The sequence below is a fragment of the Opisthocomus hoazin genome, chromosome 9 (genome assembly GCF_030867145.1).
Source record: "Opisthocomus hoazin isolate bOpiHoa1 chromosome 9, bOpiHoa1.hap1, whole genome shotgun sequence".
Lineage (NCBI taxonomy): Eukaryota > Metazoa > Chordata > Aves > Opisthocomiformes > Opisthocomidae > Opisthocomus > Opisthocomus hoazin.
Window position 1 is genome coordinate 40,728,563 of NC_134422.1, and position 16,481 is coordinate 40,745,043.

Below are 16,481 nucleotides of genomic sequence, written 5' to 3' on the forward strand. Positions count from 1 at the left end.
AAAAAAGCTGAAAAAACCCTGTATATGCTATATGCCAATTTACAGAGTTGACCTACAGATTTTACTCCAGAATAGCTAAAGCAGCAGCAGCGCTCCAGGAGGCACTCCAGAATCACCAGCCTACTCACAGCAAATGTACGTTAAAATTAATCTTAGAGGAAAACGTATATATAATATTCCAAGGAAACCTAGTTACTGATCAAGCTCTACAGACTAAGTTGCCAAACAAGATAAACCCCAAGGTAACCAAACGTACTGGAATTTGTCTGTTAGCTTAAACACAAGACTTTCAGCAGCTGCTCTCAGCCTCAGCCTGCTGGCTGCCAGGGAGCTGTGGGGGAAACACCCTGGGTGGGCTGCAGGAGGGAGTATCTCGAGCAGATGAGGCATTGCGCAAGCCAAAAGTGGAGATGGGTCCAAGGAGAATTTACCCTCTCAGGAGGGAAACACAGAGGGAAAGGGCCACTGAACTAAAGAATATTTCTTTCCCCCCTAACAAAACCATATTCATTAGTACATCCACATGAAACAAGAGCGCCTGTGACTTTACACACACTATAAAGCTGGACTGAAGGGATCCATTTACACAGGATAGTTTCCCATGTGAAAAAAACCCCTTTGCAGATGGTTAGTGAATGCCTGATAAAATGCCATACATTAAATTTACATTTGCCAGAAAAATCTCAATTTTCAATCGTACTGGTTTTGTCCTGGATAGTCAAAAAGCATTTGATTTTACTTACCCTCTAAAATTCGGAAAGGCCTCAGCTCCATTCACAAAAGGAACGTAGCTTGCTCAGAACATCTTACTGGAATTGCTCAGCATTTTATAATGTAGTTGTCTCATAATACATTATTTAATATCCTTAATTAATATTTTGTAAGAACAAGAGGGAAGAAACAGATTAATAATTTGGGGGCAGATATCCTCGACACCATATCAAAGCAGCAGACACCACGGTGAAACACCGGCCCTGTTGAAGTTAGTAGCAATAGCTCAGCTACCGAATTCACGCCTTCTGTTGGGATGGATGTTTCTACCCCTTCCTAACAATCTTTTCATCACACTGTTTGTTTAACTAAGAAATTTCATACATAAACAGGCATCCCTAACTTGGAGCATTGAGCATAACACTTCTGACAAGCATGAGTGACAGCCATCAGTAGTAGTTCCATCCAACCTGTTGTTTCTAAAATAAACTATGTGTGCTTGTGCTGAGGGTTTCAACCATTTGTACTACTTCAGTCTCCTCGATCATTTTTTACTACACCACTCTGTCCCTCTTCAGCACTCAACAGAAGAATTGTGTAATTTTTTTGAGGTGAGGAACTAAAGCAGACCAATAAATAAAATATAGATACACCTCCTCAGTACATCAACAGCCCTAGCGAGCCAAGTCATGGCTACTGCAGCTACTTGTAGGCCTTTCCCTGCCACGTGCATCACGGTTTCTTTTGTATGAAGCGTGGTCTTTCTCTGCACACGCAGAATCTGGAGCACTTCCCGGACGCACCAGACCGGCTGCGCAGGGCCAGAGTGACAAACGGTGATAGGCAGCTTGTACTTGCCCCACCATGAGAGGTCTAAGAGGAAAAAGTTAGATAAACACTTGCCAGGAATAATGTGGATAGGGTTTATCCTGCTTTAAAGCATGGGAATAATTTAAACTATCTTTTTAGATTCTTTCCAGCATTATCTTTCTTCCAGCAGGAAAATGCGATCAATATACAGACTATATTCTCTCTCCAAAGTGAGTCCTCGTCTGGAAAGCAGGATCCACTTCTATCAGACAATAAGGTCTGATAAATGGAAAACCAAGGAATAAATAAAACCCAATTTAAAAGCATTTAAAAAATAATTAAAAAGGAGAGCGTCACAGTTTTAGTATTTTCCATGTTGACATGGACATTCCATTTCTCTTTCTTGGAAGCAGCAAGGAAAAAACTATGTCAACACTGACCAAATTATGGATGATTAACAGAAGAAAGTGGAAGAGCAACAACAGCAGAAGGAAGCAATAGAGAAAAAGGAGCAAGAAAGGAATCAGCATTTGCCTAAGTCAAGGATCTAGGACCTGAACCTATGGACCACAATCACACAAAGCTAAAACAAGAAAAACTTTGTCTAAGAGCTGTAACTCTAGCACTGTGGGTGCTGCTGTCACTATTAGAACTATAAACCCCGGACAACGTTAGATAAATGTCAGTGCAGTTGCCTAGTTACTTACACTACATTCAAATACAGAATGCAAAACAGATTTATTACGGAGAAAGGTTCATGCTGCCTGCTTTACTTTTCCATTTCCTTTCCATGCCGTCTTCTTTCCAATATTTTATAGCTTTTGTGAGCTTTATTGCACTGTGATTTGAATACGTGTGGAGCACATTTCCCGCTGCCTTTAAAGATTAAGTGCTAATTGAAAACATAGTTTACTCAGAAACAATCCATCAACTTTACATTTATTTTTTGTTGCTAGAAAATGCATTCACTGAGCCTTTTTAAAAACTTTACTTCAGAACTCTTCATGATGTAGGCTTATTTTGAAAGTTATGGCCCATCAGCTAGTGGATTTTCATTTGGTTAACAGGCCGAAACAGATTGTTCAGGGGAACACCTACCCTCCACATTCACTGGCATGTTTTACTTTGCCTCAATGGATTGCTTCCATAACATATTTCAAGAAACCAGCCTCTTGCCTTTTTTGAAGAATGATAGCTTAGATGAGCCCGAGAAGTTTTATAAAACAGTTATTAATGCTAAAGATCATTTTATATTTCCTCAGTAGCATAATTTATTTGTTTCTCAAATATCCCTATACCCTAAAATTCCCATGATAGGCAAAAACTTGCAAACACTCTCCTCATATCTCCCGTTAGTTACATCATCTCTGACAGCAGCTGAAATACTTGGCGGCACTGGAGCGCATGAACACAACCTCAGCTTGTAACCTGACCCCCCTGGATTCAGCAACGGGTTGGTTTAAAACAGAGATAAGTAATGGCCACAGTGGGTGACTGGGCTTTGCCTTTCCCCTTAGCTAACAAGTGGTTGATATCCAGGAAAGATTAAGGGTTCTTTTTAGAAAGCAAGGGCTCGTATAAAGGATTTATATTTGAGTACTTTAAAAGTACTGTACCATGTCACATCTGCTCTCCTTCAGATATCCCAGAACATTCACTTACATCCGCAGTAGTTCGGCATGCAAATCAAGTCTAAACACTGCTACCCACAGAGCAAAGCCCACACAGACTTAGCTATGTATAAAAAAAAAAAAAAGACAAAATGTGGGCAAACCCCACAGATCTCTCTCACTGTGTGTATTTCCACCACTTGATGTGTTTTACGTGTGGAGCCCCGAGCCAAACCTCCAGTCACGTGGGAAGGTACCCATCAGCACCGCGTCCACCCACCGCGCGACACAGCCCCGGCGCTACAGGCTGCTCTGCAGGCGTGCGATGGAAACTCTTTCTTAACACTTTCTGTGCTCACTTCACGTCCACTACTTCATAGTTCCAATTGTCGCATATACTCACGCTTTATTGGACTAAGCTTTATTCGCTTCATCCAAGCACAAACACATCCACAAAACCTAAGTATAGGTATGAGTTAACTGCAACTTGTGTTTCTTGCAGTCGTGCTTGTTGGCAAGAGACGGCTCGTATTGTGTTAGCATTTTGATTGTTGTATTCCTAGCGATCTTCCAGGTTACTTACAAAAGAATTATTTAGCTTTGTTTATTTAATATGACCTCACATGATATTGTCTCTTAAATACATTCCCAGTCACATATTTATTAAGAAAAGAGGCCTACATAGAAAGCACTTGACGTTCCACAGATTTTAGGATACCAGGAACAAAATGTTTGATTATAATTGACTATTTTTCTGTTTATATTTAAACATGTCATATACTGGGTAGAAAACACAGATGAAAAGCACTGTTTCAATTTCTTCCATATACTTCCAACATTTAACACTGCAATAATTCACCTATGAAGAGCAAAGTTTAATTTGCATGATCGATACTTTAAAGCAGGATGGAACAGATGCTTTTGCTTAGTGTTAATAAAAGCTTATCTTTTGCAACTGGGACAAAACATTTAAATATCTATTATTGATATTTCATATACTCTTACAAAACTAGCAATAGAAAAGCATGGCAATTTATATATACTTTTAGTGAAGGTGGAAGAATTTCCCAGATTTTTCATCCACTTCTTGTGACTATTTTTATTATTACACCCACGAATAAGAGACTGGTATGAAATCCTAGCCCTATTCTACTGAGAATAAACAAAAAAATTTAATATAAAATCTTGACCTCATCTATTTGCATTCAGGAAGCCTGTGACAATGCCCCTCTGAAGACAAAGCAAACACATTTCACAGGTAAAGTCCTGTCATGAACCAGACATTGATACCAACCTCATCTTGTAACACTCTTCGGAATAGTTGTCAAAGCTGTCCCAAGCTCCACTGAAGCCAGTAGGGCTCCATGCAGATGCTGATCCAAGGATGTGGCAAAGTCTTTAAAAGGTCACCAGCATTTAGTCAAATATTCCTAGGGCTTGGACGTTCTCCAGGCCTTGCTTAGTTTACTTAATATACCTTTTCTTTTGACTTTTTTAGCCTTTTCAAAAATCTTAGACTCAGGCTTGTACACAGGCTCTTCTGAAAAATCTGTAAGAGTACTCTAATATACAGAAAATATAGAAGAAGGCGGAGGGAAAAAAAGTTACTCCTAACCTCTCCTCAGTGCTGCAGACGTTTAAGAACACTGTTTATACTCTTGTAAGAGAACTTTTAGGCCCCCAAAAATCACCTCTGAAACCATGTAATAAAGTTGTTTCCAGTGAGGGTGGGACCTACAGATCACAGACGGCTTCCTGCAGTGCAGCTTCAATACCAGTATTAGAAGAAACAGCCCACTGAGCTGCTAAAGCAGGTCCTTAAAAAGGACTTGCACTGTGGTCGAAGGCAAGTCACCTGTGTGTCAACAGTGAAATAAAAAATACAGATTCTATGGACAAAAAAAGACAGAGGGAGCCTTTTACATTCTCCACAACCAGCAACTGAGGTTACGAGACCACAATAAGCTACTGTTGTGATAGTATTGAAATGGGTATTTGAATGTTTGCTGCTAAACCTAAACCAAAGAATTTTAAAAGCCAACTATCTTACACACAGGCTACAGCAGAGCATCAGAAGACCAAGCTGAACTTAACACACACACAGACTAGAGGAAGCACTTAGTTAGGGTGGCACACAGACGAATATTTTCTTTGGCAGAGAACAAATTTTTATGAACAGGAAAACAGCCAAAACCTACACTTCTTACACGATCTAAAGTATCTGAACTCCAAAAAAAAGACACTACCCCAAGTTATACTACGTAGGAAAGAAAAGAATAGATACATAATTTAGAACAATTCCTGTATTTTCATGAAATTGGACCATTTTCAACATTTTCAATAGCATACTCCTTCAGTGCTTACTGTAATGTTTTGGAAACCCTAGATATCATCTGCTGTACCCAAAGGACCATTAGTTTCTACAAAAGTGGATGTTTCTCAGTAAAATCTGTCAATTCACGTAAACACTGTTCGCTTTTTTTTATTTCCAAGCTGTATTTAGTGTCACATATTCACAGTCAGACTGAAGCCAGCTGTAAGAGCCCTTTCTGAACAGAGACATCAGCGAACATCAGAAAAGCCAAAGACAAATGCTGCTTTTCACATGATGGTGAGAAATGATTCAAACAAACGGCAGGAACAATTACTTTAAACGATATTGAAACTTAAGTCTCTGATACTTACCAGCATTCATGGAAATCATTCTCCACTGTCTATAAGAAGGACATTCCAGAAATAGTTCTGTCTTTTGTTCACTCACATTCATGCAGGGGCTACTGGAAGACTTCAATCCTATAGCTTGGCTTGCCTACAATATTCCTCCCTAAACATACACATGACCAATATTCACCTTGGCAAGTGAGCTCTCAATGTTTTATCCTATTTTTGTTTGAGAGTGATTTTATCCATATTATTGAAAACAGACATAAATAAAGTTTAATCTTCTGCTGCTTCTTTAGCAAACATTAATTATCTACATCAGGCCTACGAAAATTAGCCCTTCTGCCAGTTATCTCTGTTGGTCCTGGAATTTTCAAAATTAACCTATTTCCCCCATCTCTGAAAGCAAAATTTAAGCCTAAGGCACTTCAGTAATTTCTCATTCAGCAATCTAGCTCAAAGTTCCCAGTGAATACCTTTTCATATGCTTGTAGTACTGTCGTGGTATCCCTTTAAAAGCAAATGTACTTTTAAAGTAATATTATAATATTATAATTATGTGTATACTCAGGAACTTCAGGACTAACTATGAATCTTCTTTGTGCAAATCAGGTAAAATCAGCACAATTCTTTATCTGTGCAATCCTCTGTTCCCACTGTGGAAACAAGGAAGGGTTTAAACAGTTAACTGGAGATACATATTTTTGTAAGAAAACCAGCTGTGTGCCAGGGTTGGAAAATTCAGTTACCAGTGTTCAAACAAAAACCATTAAATATTTTGAAATCCCAAGGTCATCAATGCACCTGCATAAGTCTCATTAAACTTAATAGACATTACGCACATTTGTTGAGGGCAAAACACACTCTACTACAGCTGCAGCTCTTCTGAAATGACTGCTCATTTTCATAGCTTTTTATGACTGTAGGCCAGATTACATTTTAAAATGGCAAAACCTGTAGTATGTTTCAGCAGACTAATCAACTTTTTCGGCTTTGGGCTCTTGTTAGCTTGAGGCTTAGTTCTGGGTATGAGATGCAGAGCTGCAAACAGGTGTGGCTCACAGCATCGCAGCTCCTCCAGCTGTCTGCCCGCTGCCAGGGGACGGCGAGGGACTGCGGCTGGTAGTTTAACATGTGCCAGTTTGAAGAAGGGTACATCTGGGCAGCTCAGCCTCTCGCTCTCTGGGCTTTCCCATTTGCTCAGAAAGATCCGGGCATGAGCGCAGCTGCCCTCCTGCCTGCACCAAGTGATGAAATCCAGGAAGGGCTGATGCAGCAGCATAAGGGGTTGGACACAAGTGATCCCTTGCTTGGCAGATGTTCCTTTTAAGACTCGTTTTCACCTCTTACTAGGGTTTCAAGTGCATCACAGTTGCTATGAATGCTGCTATAAATCAAGCAGAGAATGAGGGGAACCATGACCAGTTCCTCTGCGCAGCCCTGGGAACAGGTCACCGGCTGATCTCAGACACAGCAATGCATCACTCCCACAAGGCTGAGGAGTGCACTACCAAGGAATCAATCATCCGTCTCCTGCTGGTCCACCCTGCTCTACTGTCCTGCCCGACTGCATGTCATACGTTACATATTCAGCCATAACGTTTCTGTTCACATTCCTTTACCACCTGCCCCATCTCGCAGTATTTGAACATTTGCCAAAAGTGAGTTATATCATTATTTTGTAAAGGAAATAGGTGTTGAATGTGTGGTGTTGCTTTTTTATAACATTTATTAACGATATAGTAAAGTTACTTAACATAATCCCAGGTCACATGAAGTCATGTCTAAATTTGCTGTCACAGCAAAACATGTTGACTAAGATAACTATTTCTGTGAATGAGAGATGTGTTCCATTTTATAAACCGGGCAGCTGTCAGGGTCTGCAGGGTTTATATGAGAGTGTATATGAGGTTATATAAGAGTGTATGGACAGCTTAGTAACTTCCCTGCATAGCAATTAACATCTGTCTTTTCTCTACTGAGCAATGTTGCATCATGTAACAATATTTGGAAAGTCATCGCTTGAATAGAAAATTCAGTTTCAGAACTTTGTGTTGTTATTTCTGCAAACATATAAATTGAATCCCAAGACATTTTAACAACACATGAGATGCAAGCAAGGAGACGGTGTGCACCCACAGAGTACCCGCAGTCCCTACTTGCCATACACATACCTTGCTTTCCACCGTGTACCTCCCTTTCACCCTCTGCTCTCCATCCACTCCTTTCCAGCTGTATCAGGGTTCTGGCTCGCAGCAACAGTGGCAGCTAAAAAGAGAGGCAGAAACATGTCCTGATTTCTGGCTAGTCAGGCACTAAGGAGCACTACAATTGCCAAAGGGGGCTGTGGCACAGAAACACAGCTTCCTGACTTTGCTGGGGGGATTCCTAAACTGTGTTTTTCGTTTCTACAGCTAACACTGTACAAATGACTTCAGGTTGTATTCCGTGCCAGACTGGGCTGCACGGTGAAAGACCAGGGAAATAGCAGGACGCAGGTCAATGTCCTGCCTAAGGAGGGTACTGGATCTGAGAACAAGGCACATAGAAGTGAACACGCATGAGTAAGACTCCACCTTGGAGGGGTGCAGGAGAAGGGCTAAGGAAAAAGAGAGAATGGAGGCGTGTGCCCCCCTTGTGAATGCACCTGGGCCAGCACAGAGCCAGGGCTTACTGCTCCAAAGGCAGCTTCCCTGTGCAGGCTAAGTGCCAGCACCCAGCTTAGGACACTGAAGCGTCTGCAAATTCCAAGGAAGACAATTCTGGCAAGGTTAGGAGAAGTGAGAAACATGAAATAAGTCATCCCACTTTAGCATCCCATCTTCTTCAAGCAACAGACATGCCAGAGGTTTCCCCTTTTCACCAGAGAGCCAAGCATTCTCCCTTCCTCTCCTCTTCAGGACATGCCTCAGCAGCCTCTGCCTCCTTTACGTAGTCCTGCCTCCATGAGTCCCTAACCAAATGCACAACTCCCTTCAGTGGTGTCCCAAAAGCCATTTGGATTTCACAGCTTTGTAATTGTCTCTCAGACGTTTATCCATTTACTCCTCCCCCCCTTTTCCCATAAGAACTTAAAAGTCTGTTTTCCCAGCAAGGCTAATAAAATAATAAAGCAAGTAAAGAGACTGCAAGCTAAGGGATTTTGGAACCAAAGAAATTATAACTTTTCAAAAATTAACTTCCTGTGCATTTCTTACGCAATGCAACATTAAAATACTTTGTTCTCTCACTTAACCAAGTCGCCCAGAAAATACAGAGGGAGGTCGGCTGGAAATCCGGCATTATGCTAAGCAGAATCTCACTTTGCCCTGAACAATGAGGTTACTACAGCTGCAGTCATCTACCAGCAATCCCTCCTGATGGAGCATAAAAGCTGCTGTTTCATTTGAAAATTCCCCACTGGATTTGTAGGTTCTAATAAGAGGTTCATGTGACATGCAGGACTGCAGGACTGATCCGGGGAGTGCCCCAGTTTACTTAACAATAGGAGGACTGAGAGGAAGTCATTCCTATGAAAACTTTTTTTTTTAAAGAGTATTGAGATTTTATTTAGTTGAATAGAAACACAGTATCATCTTAGACTAGTTACAACTATCCCCAGCTTTTGGCTATAGAAAGTGAAATTACATCAGCAAACCAATCCCCGACAAGTAGGGTGAGTCACATTTCTGTCTGTTTTCACTTAATTAGATTTTTTTTTTTTTTTTTTTTTTTTTTTACATTTATGGGTTTAGAAAAAACAACACAGACAAATATTGCCACTGGAAAATTATTAAAAGGTGAAATGTGAAGAGGTTCTGACTCATTGGTTAGGTATTCCTGACTTCAAGAAAGCTCTGAGGAAATAATGGTACCTTTTGTAATTTGCAGAAATAATGACACAAGCCTTGGGAAAGGATGTACAATATATTTCTCAAATTGAACACATAGTCTACTACTGGCCTAGAAAAGGAATCCTTATTTTTAATTAACATGGTAGATATGTTATGTGAAAATAAAAAGTGAGAAACAGAGTGAAAAAAAAATCAGAGAAAAAGCAAATAAGAGACAGAAAACTACAGCCTACTTTCTGTTTTTGCAACTGGATTTTATTAACACCCAGTGAAGAGCTGGTTCCAGAGTAAACCAACATGGTTTAAAAAGCAAGGTATTAATAATGGCTACAACTGAGACTTCAAAGCTTTTTCACCTTTGGAGGATGTACAAAAGATAATATAAAAATAGTATTTTTTGAAAGCAACTGAAGTAATTGCAAACCTATTGACTTGATTATTTTCCTTTAAAAAGTTAAAAAAAAAATATATTATTTTAATAATTCTTCAACTGCATCCAGATGAACATGTCACTCTGGGATGCATCATGTCACCTCGAAGACTATGACATAGTTGCTGAACCACGAGATTTCCATGGGTATTTCAAGCAAGCAAAGTCAACCAAAGTGACTTGGCATAAAGATTACATTGCCCAAGTACAAGATTCTGTACAACTGCCAAAGTTGAAAGAAAACACAATTTATGTGGACACTCCTTGTGCTTGGTCAAATTCCTTTAAATATATATTTCAGAAGAGTTCATGTTTCCCTCTAAGTTTGGGGCGGGGCAGGACCAATACTGTGTTTTGGGGCACAGTAAATTTTCACCTATCCAAAATTACTTTTGAAAATGTTTTCATAGCTGGGCCAATTCTATAACTTGCTTTATAATACCGTGCAACAGTATTTATTCCATGCAATGGTATTTATTTCCACGCTTCGGTACCTGTGCCTTAGGTCTAGGATAAAAGTATTTCAGCTTCTCCCACACACATACATAAATCAGCAGAACAGCCTGGAAAAAGGGCAAGGATTCCTTGTTTTCTACCCACAGCTGATAAGCTGATGCATGCTAAAAACTCCAGTTTCCCAAGCCCAACATTTTTTCCTTGATTTTTTTAATCCTTCTTAAAAGTCTCAATCCCATGCAGTGAACTGGTGTTCATGTACCAGTTCACCACATAACCACACAATGAAACACTACAGTTAAATAAGCTTATTAGGACGCAGGCAGGGAAAAGGGACCAAAAGACAGCAGAATCTCACCTTGGTTTAGACAACAAAGGAAGATACTGAAGAGGGCAAATCCTGACCAAAACTAAAATTGGTAGCAATGGCTTTGTTACACAATGGTTTCACCTAATGTTACCATATATACTCACAGAAAGAGCATACAAACATTTATTTAGCCTCCTAACCAGGATTCCTGGCCTATATGGTTTTTATTTCTACACTGTATTGTTCTGGTCTACTCTTACCTCCTCCCCACTCCTCTCCTTACCTCCCTACTGAATTTTCTCTCTCCAAAGAGAATTCTCCAAAGTGACTTTTGTGAAAATTTCCAGAGAAAAGCAAGACTGTGGTGAGAAAGGTCCTCACTTCACTACAGAGAGCATGGTGAATGCACAGTGAGCTCCAAACTTCACATCATATTTTCTGCTTTTTTATTTCAAAAGTGAAGGGAGGAGGAAAGAAAAGAGGGAGACAACTCGGAAATGCCTGTCTTGCATGCCATTTCTCAGTACTGTTCTCCTGGAAGTAAAGTATTGCAGCAGTAGAGAAGACCACTGAACAAACGTTATGATTCAAATAGCACTTCATTCTTTGCATTCGTGTGGTGCCCAGAACGAGTCACTTTACTCATTTATGGGACAGTTTCCTCACAAAAACTTTGTCTCAGCCTTTTCAAGACCTTGAATCCGCCCGCATCTGAAAATCCCAAGAACAGTACTGTGTTGTCAATCCACGTGGACCAGTCAGCCACCTACTTTGCAGTACAGAAACTTGGATACGCATTAGCAGAGATAAGTTTCCCTCTGTCCTTGACCCCGATTCAGTTTTGTTTATATGATTCAGTATTACAAGAAGCCTAATTGAGCCCATAATCTACACTTGATGCTCAGTGACAGCTTACTTCCAGTCTCCTCTTTGTGTTTTAAGTTCTTAATTATCACCCCCATTACCATATAAATTAAGTCAGCTATTACTATAACCTCAATTAGTTCTACTAAAAATGAGCCACAACACATGTCAAAATGAAGCTTTCTTTTCAAAAGTCAAAGTTTCTGTGGAATGAAGAGCTTTTCAGGAAATAAACAGATTTACAATACACTTATGAATATCCACAATAAAACTTGACTTAGAGTCAAAAGATTCTCAGGTTATTGCCAGTGATGTCCATAACAATCCCTAACCTTTTAAAATTATTTGGGTTACAATGCAGTGATAGCTTCCAGCATAACATAACATCCAAAACCCTGAAATCAACTTACTAGCACTTAACTGAAGGGAAAGCAAGCAATAGCCAAGAACAGTATCTAAAAAGTCGCAGATACATTGAAAACAAGGGGGAAATCCACATTATGGGATGTCATGGCAGATCACAACAATCCAGACAGAATATCAGCAATAGCTTGACTGAAGCTTGCCAATGTCAACAGATGAGATGAGACTTTCACCATTTTGCCTGTGTAGAAGACTTCAAATACTTAACTTGCACAGTAAATACAGTTCATAGTCCAGAAGTGAAGTCAAACCATTACACTAAGAAAAACAACAGGCAAAGCTTAAAAGAAAGGGCCAGCAGTAGGCAAAAATCAAAGCCAAGACCATTCATTGTATCAGGCACACTATCATTCCCAAATGTACAAGCTCAAAATGTGTAAAAACAACATTTTTGGATGACTAGCACTATTGGTCACATGCCTCGAAGAAGAAAAAAAGCAGCCCATGTACCATCCTCTATACAAAAAGTACTCCTGTCCTCGATACTACTCAGGGCTTCTATCAAATTACTTTTATAATATAGAAGCAATTCACTTTTATATGAGCTAGTGATAGAAGAGAACTTGGAGCCAGGAAATTCAGCATCCTAATACCATTTCTTGGTAATGAGATGAGGGCCATAGGCTCTAAGGGAGACACCCCGAGTCAGACGTAAGTAAAAGAATAAGCTGGAAGGTGAAAAATAAGAACAAGGAGGAAAGAAGAGACAAGGAAAAATATGAAATTCATTTGTATGCCTAAAAACACCCATGTAACCATATAATATTCATACTCCCAGAGTGGGAAGGAATGACCAGACTGTTGATCTCAGAGTGTGTCAGTCCACAGGGGAAAAATGCTATCATTTGCCAGTTGTGTAGGACACCCACAAATTACAGCCTCCAGAAGAATGCTAAGGCAGAAAGTAAACTGTTTAGTTCCTTCTATGAGCCAATGCTTTAGCTGCGGAGTGGTAAAGCTATTACCCAAGACTGTGCCCAAGTCCTGTCAGCTCTGCAATACAAAAATGAAGTGAGCTTTATATATAAAAATATGAGCAGGTAACTGGGAGCTAATAAGGGCACTTATCACAAGTCTTGAATTAAATGAGACTCCTTGAATAAACTTCTTGGGCATCACGCACTTCATCAAACCACCTGGGAACACCCAATGGTGAAATACCTATCCAGCCTGAGAGTAACACGCTGCACCCCTGCTCACGATTAGCACAGAAGTGGGTAAGTGCAGCTGCCACTCAGGGATGTAAGCAGGCAACATCCGAGAGCTCTGCAGTGCCATCACTCCTCTCCTGCCCCAAGAGCCCATGTGGCAGATCCATCTAACAAATGGGGTTAAGAGTCAGAGAGCAGCCGGAGTGCCAGGAGCATGCAGGCTGCTGGCAGAAAAGTAGGAGGACAGCAGTCAAGTTTCATACATGAAATTTTATAGGTTTACCTGAAGTGTCACTCAGTACAAATACAGAGAGTAAAAGCTTCCCATAAAAAAAAAAAAAAAAAAGTAGTTCCCACATTCATGGTGATAATTCTCGTTTCCAGAAAAGACCAAACAAGCAAATATAAAATTAGCCTTTAATAAGGCAAGGTAGAAACATGTGGATCATGTTAGAAAATTTGTCTGCTTGTTCAAATTTTATTTCAATTCTACTGCCTCTATTTGATGGTTTTTACTGCTGCTCTCTGATCACAAATAACTTGGCTTCCAGTAGTGAAGTTACTGACCTTGCAAGTAATGATTATGCACCATTTCCTGCATTGCCGAGCTTCTGTGGATGCTCTGGTGAGCATGGAACCCACACAAGTGGGGGAACTGTACAAACCAAGCAACTTTCTTTTTACTTTGGAAATCTTTCCACATTCAGTTTCCCACTATTTTAATGGTTCCGAGTCACTGCAAATATAAATGATAGTAAACAAATCTCTTTCAGGCAGCCCTCAGTTTTACCTCATTACACCTGGTATCCTAATGCGGAAGGAGAAATGCAATTTAATCATATTCTGGCTCTTTAAGAACGGTGATGAATGATTCTGCCCTGCCACCACGATACAAGAGGATGTAACATGGGCTGCTCTTCCATCAGTATGCCTGACTTTGGTGCAGAATTCCCCTCTGGACACTTTCTTTTTCTGTTTCTCTGTGTGCTAGACGTGTCACCTGAATGGCACGTACAGAGGAAGCAATTAAAGGCATTTCCAGGCAAAGATATGTGTCTGTCCATCATGTAAATACAAAATGTAACAATTATGACAGTGTAGAAAACAGCACTGCACTTCATTCGTGTCCTGTTGCATGGTTGCGTTACATGAAATCATTCTGTAAAAACAGACATAATATCTTTCTCAACAAATATGTAATGGATTTTTAATATATATTACTTACATTTACTTTGATATTATTCCACAAATATTTTTCAATAGATCATCTTGTTGTTCCAATACTACTATTGATTATTCTTCAACAGACTATCACTTCAATCTGCCTTAATTTTATGCTGGAAAGCCAATCTGGCTTTTCTACAGCTCTGAGTGTTCTGATCTTAAAGTGAATATGATTAATACCCATCACTGACTGATTATATCATGAAACTATGCTTCCAAGGAAAACTTTGTCAAAGACACACAGATTGGAGAAATTTGATCATCTGACAGAATTTCTTCCCACCTATGCTTGTAGAAGAGATGCCTTTTCACATGTACAGCCACATATAATAAAAGCAAACAGCTGTGCGCTGTCTACCAGGAGACTCTAAGTGTCAAATCTTTTGCTTCCACAGCAGACAGCAGGCTGACCCTCTGACTGTAGCGGAGCGGTTAACAAGCACTCGTGGGACTTAAACCACGTCATTTAAGACATGGCTTGGGGCCAACGCAAACCTGCCTGATCTCATCCTCAGGAGCGACCGCTGTATTTCCACTGCGGGGCAAGAAGAAATTGCCTCTTACACTTACTGGCAGATGGTCTGCCAAAAATTTGACCATACAGCTAGTGAGATGTGGAACACCACAGGACTAAGGAGAACCAGATACTCAGGAATCACTCATCTTTCTTGCTCCTTGTGAAGCATTTTTAAATTCTTTAACCTTCAGCTGTGCATGCTAATGTCTGCATAGTTGGTATTATACTTCAGCAAAGTTGTGGGAGGGACAGGGACTCTGGTACATTTTTTATGACTGTTCTCACAGACCTAGGAATGGCCATATTAGTTTAATTAAAGATGAGTATTTCACAGATCATATCAGGACACCAAGGAGGATGGAGTTCAAAAGGTGAAAACCATTCGTTGTGGTTCCTGCAAATTTTTTCCCAGGAACTAGCTATGAACATGTGATCCAAGTCATTAAATGTAGCAATAAATGGGAACTAAAGAAATTAACACAAAAAAATCAAACTTCTGTTAGTTCAGTTATTGGTACAACTGCAGTGCAAGCAGCTGTATGTAATCACAGTACAAGGAGCAGAGCACTATTCAGTATCTAAACACCAGGATTTTATTTTGGGTTGTCCTGTGGGTTCACTACACTTTGGCAAGTCACTAACTTTGTGTCTTAGTTTGCACAGTATTAAGGAAGAAATGATGACTCATTTTAAAATCATTGAGTAGATCTTTTGAGGAGTGATCCTTTTTAAAATTTTTTTTCAATCATTTATGTGGAGCAGGATTCCCCAAGAAGAATGAGAATCAAGTGTTGATATAGAATCATAGAATGGTTAAGGTTGGAAAAGACCTCTAAGATCAATCAGTCCAACCATCAACCCAACACCACCATGCCTGCTAAACCTCTGAAATCCAATGCACTGGGGCTCCTTGTTCCCTGCTAACTCTGAATTTGAGCCACACCATTCATGCTAACACTCTACAGACTGAAGAGTTTTCCAGTTAATTTTCAGCCTTCTTCACGAATTCAGTTGCTTCCAAGCCACAACCTGAATTGATTGATCTCACCTTGTTGATTTTTAAGAAGCATCCAACTTTAAGTGCTTCTTTCAACTTGGAGATGTCTGTTTGGCCCTAGTAGTTTACATTTAAAGCACAGACACAAACTAGTTTAAAAAAGCGTATTTGTTGCAGCACAGGCTGGAACAATAAATCAAAGAGAAAATATCCTCCACTGCTATAAATTTCTAGTCAGACAGTTAAATTTCTTCTACTAAGGCAAAGTAATAATTAGGATTTCCAGATGTTTTATCAAAAAAATACCCCAAACTCCCAGACTTCTGAACTTTCATTTTGCAAAAAGCAAAAACATTTAATTAAAATATTTGTACATGTTTCTGGAGTTCATGAAGCTATCTGAATCGCCAATAGCCTACCAGGGACTTGCAGGCTGCCAAGACGTCCAGAGTCCTTAAACAGGAGCAGCAGAAATTAGTGGTTA

The 16,481-nt window shown here is 39.9% G+C and overlaps 1 protein-coding gene across 2 annotated transcripts in view; it reads right to left on the minus strand.

Annotated features, from left to right (window-relative positions):
- The window catches only part of COL5A2 (collagen type V alpha 2 chain), a 188,475-nt gene that overhangs the window by 116,687 nt on the left and 55,307 nt on the right, over positions 1–16,481 (minus strand). For both annotated transcript variants that reach the window (XM_075430219.1, XM_075430218.1), the window contains exon 3: positions 7,967–8,060. The gene's annotated coding sequence lies outside the window, so the exon portion shown is untranslated. The remainder of the gene's footprint in view (positions 1–7,966; positions 8,061–16,481) is intronic.